The following is a 5,326-nucleotide window of genomic DNA, read 5'->3' as shown; positions in this document are numbered from 1 at the left end:
GAGCTCAGCCAAACACAAATAGATTGCTCCTGTGCTCTCCCCACGTCCCCATCCCCTTCTCTTACACCTGTGATCATTACATATTTACTGCACAGACAAGCTCACCCGGCTGCTGATAGTGGCCTATCCGTTAATGTCTGTGTTCTGGCACCTGCTGGGTTATTGTCATTAATTGAGCTCATTTGAGAAGCAGGTCCGGGCAATAGAAACGCAGGTGTGTGGGACAACTGTTATTATCCAAGTCCGCGGACTGGTCGAAAGAAGACGGATCCCTTCATCACTGGAGGTGCTGTTCCTGACGGCTGTCCATTCTTTCTACTTTTAACCCACATTAGAAGCTAATTGAGCTTTCTGATTTATTAATATCATCTATTCTACATTATTCGTTTAAAAAATGATGATAGCAGTAAGTTTTAAATAGATGTAATCTATAGATGTAACATTGCTCCAACAAAGCTTGACATCTCTTTGTTGAGGTTCAGCACTGAAGCTAGATTTCGTATTTTCAGGATGCCGATCTGACATTGAGAATCTCAATTAAGCAAAATAACAAAACCCCATTCCACAAATCATTAATACTCCTGGACCACTGGACACTTTTCACCTGGAATCATTACATATTTACTGTTTTTTTCCACCTGCTTTTAACATGATCATGATGTGGATACATTTAAATCATGCACAATTGTATATATTTCCATACAAAAATTTTAGATTAAGATGTTATTTAATGTTTTTAAAAGAAGGATCTTATGCTCACTCATTTATTTGATAAAAAATACAAAAATATTATGAAAAATTATCACAATTTCAAAAACTATTTTCTGTTTTTATATATTTTAAAATGTATTCATTTCCAGCAGTCATTACTCCAGTCTTCAGTGTCACATGATCCTTCAGAAATCATTATAATATGCCAATTTGCTGCTCAAGTAATATTTTGTATTATTAGTATCACAGATGAAAATGCTTGTGCAGCTTTTTTCAAGATATTTTGATGAATAGAAAAGTTCAAAAGAACAGCATTTATTTGAAAAATATTTTTTGTAAGGTCTTTACTGACACTTTTCATCAGTTCAGTGCATCCTTGCTGAATAATAGTAAAAAAAAAAAAAAAAAAAAAAAACGAATTCCCTAACAAGTCCTGATTTTGCCAAGTTAGACTCATTCCTCTGTCAACATAATTTTGATGATCCTGGAACAACATTTTGGTCCTAAATCTAGTCCAAACCATATAAACCTAACCCTACCTATAAGTGGGAATCAAAGGGAAATGATAGGTAAATAACACTAATGTAGAAGCACCTAACCCTGGTCGCAATCCTAAACTTGACATAAACTATAAACCCTCAAATCTCATTGGTTGATAGGAATGCCCTTCTAAGGATGAGTGCACCATGTTGCACTAGGTGTAATCAGCTTCTGCGAACTGCCTAACATTGGTAGCATGTTGGCTAAAGCTAATGTTAAATACATAACTGTTTGTAAAAAGCAGCCAAATTCCAGTTGTTAACACACTGACTGTCCTAAGTCATTGCAAGCTCAACACTGCAATATATATAGACCAATACAATTAAAAATGGCAGCAACTCTTCACTGAGGTGACACTACCATGATTAAACTGACAAACTGCATGACAATCCCCACCAATGAAATGTAGTTTGACTGTATTAACACTTATCCATCCATACATTGTGTAGACATACGAACACACACACTATCTCTTTCTGACACCCACACGCTCTCTCTGTCTCACTCTCGCCTTCCTCACTGAGCACATAGCAAGATTTATTCTTGTCCTGAAGAGCTGTGGCCGGAGCTGCTGGATATTTATGGTTTAATAAGACTTACATAAGTCTTGCAGGTGTGCTTTCCGTCCCACCACCAAACCTATTCACATGATTTATCGAGGGCCTTTGGATTGCGCACTGATTTAGAACCTCTCTCCCTCAAACTCTCCCTCTTTCTCTCGATGGTCGTGGGCCTGTTTGCTGCTTAAAGCTCACCATGGTTGCTCTTTCTCCGTCTGGGTTTTGGGGACAGGACCTGCCAAAATGGACTCCAGTGGTCAGACAGCAAGACTCAATCTGCTTCATTACTGAGAGTGTCTGCAACACAAATCATATTGATATACAGACAGAGTGACGGCGAGGGAATGTTGATTGTCAAATCAGAACTTAAACTTGAACGTGTGCAGGACCAGTGCAAATTAACAGCCCAAAAGATATAGATGTCGGATCATGCAACGCAAACATGTCAGTAAAGTTCTCAAGACCTTCTGTGAAAACTTTATAGCAAAAAAGAAACTAAATAAGTTCAACTTGCTGGACCACCATTCTTTAAATGACAAAATGGAGTTTTAGACATGTGAATGTTTAAGTCAGTAAGAGAGATGAGCGGAGACAGCATCAATAATACAGGATGTCATTTAAAGCTCTGGGTTAAGGCTCCTGAGTGTAGTCTGCCCGTCTGGATGATGTATTGTTGAGCTCTGTGGAATGACAGGTGTGAATGAAGCTAGACCATATGATTTAACAATGCCACGAGAAGATCAAGTTCATCACAGCGTGTGCAGGTCCGTGAGCAAGCGAGCGAGTGAAAGGGGGTTATCAAACAGGGATGCCGTTTCACCGAATAGCCTCAGACGTACGGACACACACCTCGCTGCCACACTTGACACACACTCTCGCCACACCTCGTCGACCTGTCCGCGCTCTCTTCCTCCTCCTCTGGGGAGCTCCCTCCATTCTCATGCAACAATGCAAAACTCCCTCATTACCATCTCCTAAATATTCATGAATATTCGGCTGGATAAGCGTGTCACCTGAAGAGTGGCCTTTTACTGTCCAATAAGCACACATATCCATCTCCCTCTCTGATAGGCCAAATAAAGGGGAACGTCCAGAGCGTGTCTCCGTGGAACGGAGAAAAAGAAAGAAAGGGAATTTTGAAATGCTAAATAAAAGGGGAGGGGTAGGACGGAGGAGGATGAATCAGTCATATTGAGTGACATTCCTCAGATCTGAGCATCTTATCCAGGGTGAAATATTCTTATCTGACTGTCATAGGATGTGACACAAACAGGAGGGGAGAGCAGAGCGGGCAGGTGATTGCAGAGAGCCGAACAGACCTTGCACTCCAGAGGAAGAGCGAAATAAGGAGAAAACCTTACATTTGATTATTTTTAATATTAGGCTAAGGTTTTTTTTTTTTTATGGAAATTTTCAGCACACCCACATCACAATAGACTATATGGATACAGGATGTTATGTTTGTGAATATGAAATAAATTATAAATAAACAAACAAAAAACAGTGGATGCCATATAAAATGAGATCAAAATACACGTTTATGGAACAGCAAAAATAGTAGGCTACATATACACACAGCTATTTTAAATACTGATGTTCTTATGTGCTCTGATCTCTGCAGGAATGAGCATATGGATGAACAAAGGCATTACTGAAATTGAAAATGATTTCTCTTTTGATCATTAGACTTTGCCACAATGGTGCCTGACATAACACGCAGCAAAAAAAAAAAAAAAAAAAAAAAAGTCTTGTCTTTTTATAGTGTTTTTTAATTATTATTGGCAACGTGGAAATGAAATCAGAAGAGTAAGGAAAAAATAACTTTTGTGCATAATGAAGGTTTTGTTCCTCAAAGAGTTTCTGTGGTATTATACAGTAATCAGAAATTCACTTAAGCAGAACTGACCAGATAACGAGAAAAGACATTTGAGCATATCAAAAACATCACAGTGCCCTATCACTTTAGACTCTTGTCAGAGGCTTTGATGTGCCCTGCTCTCAAAATGGTAGTGTGCTTAAAAAAATTGCAGCTCAATTTAAGTCTCATCCAAGGAGCTTACAACTGTAATTAAATCATTAAATTCTTGTCTACGCTTCACAGAGCGTAGAGAAATTAACTTCCCACCAACCTCATTTTCTATTTGAACATGAAATAATGATTTTCTGCCAGTCTAATTACAAAGCCAACATCTGATCAAGCCAGCATCCAGAGGGGATTATCACATGCTGCAGTATTAGAGCTCATTACCAGCTTGAGTGCAAAATTATTACATCTTGTAATTGGATGGTGAGATTTATATACAGATCGGGCCGGTTTCTGTAAGATTGTAATTACAAGGTTCGTTGGTTAGCTACTTATCAGAACTTTGCAGGAAAACAAAACAAATGGCTGGGCGAAATGAGCATGTCATTAACCTGTAACCTCAGAGACAGGGGCGAGAAGGGGGAGGACGCACGTCTGCGTGAGCGCGTGTGCGCGAGAGGCTCGTGTCTGCATTAAGGGAAATGGGCTCATCCATTTCGGCACCCACCGGAGCAGCCCGCGCAAAACAGTCTGTTTCATTTATTTGACCTGCGTAATCTGTGCCTGTTAAAAAGAAAGAAGGTGGAAAAGCGAGAGAGAAGGAACGAAGGGTGGGGGCTACGAGAGGAGAAAAAGAGAGGAGTAAATGAGCTGTCTCTGCCAGTAGGATGGGCTCAATGCTTCTATTACTTAAAGCTAACAGGCTGTGAAGCCATTCATTCACAGGGCTGAGAGGAGCTATTTGGGCCTGCTAGGGGAAAGGGGGAGAGGGGGAGAGAGAGAGAGAGAGAGAGAGAGAGAGAGAGAGAGAGAGAGAGAGAGAGAGAGAGAGAGAGAGAGAGAGAGAGAGAGAGAGAGAGAGAGAGAGAGAGAGAGACAGACAGAGAGAGAATATTAGAGATAAGAGATATTACTTGGCCACAATTCGAACAGCGTACGCGCATATACACCAGGTAGAGAAACAGAAGCTTGTGTTTGGGTAATGCCTGATATAAACAGGCAACTAATCAATGAAAGAAAGGACAGGGTTTACGCTGCAGGTGAAAGAAATAACTGAGAGAGGGAAAGGGGGGGAAAAAGGTGAAAATAAAAATTGTTCAATTACCAATTACCTCACCAACACGTTCTTTCTTTATTTTTCTCTCTCGCTCTCTCTCTCTCTCTTTCGCTCTCTCTCTCTTTTTCTAGAACAAGTGATTTTGCAGCACAAATCAATGTTGGCAGGTCAGGCAGCCAGCTACTAATCTTGGCATTACAACGCTCCAATCAGCGCGAGCCAGGTAATGGAGTTGTTATTGAACTTCATAGTTAGGATTAGATTCTCAGCGAAGATCAATGCCGCTCTGAGATGAGACTGATAAAGGCCTGATAGCAATCTGAATCCCTATAGCCATGCACTGAGCCTCTCTCTCTCTCTCTCTCTCTCTGTGTGTGTGTGTTCAAATTCCTCTCCCTCTTGTCCTCTCTTTCGCCTTTTCTCCAATTCCCTTTT

Source organism: Scardinius erythrophthalmus (genome assembly GCF_964197995.2).
Source record: "Scardinius erythrophthalmus genome assembly, chromosome: 2".
Lineage (NCBI taxonomy): Eukaryota > Metazoa > Chordata > Actinopteri > Cypriniformes > Leuciscidae > Scardinius > Scardinius erythrophthalmus.
This window is presented reverse-complemented; position numbering follows the sequence as displayed.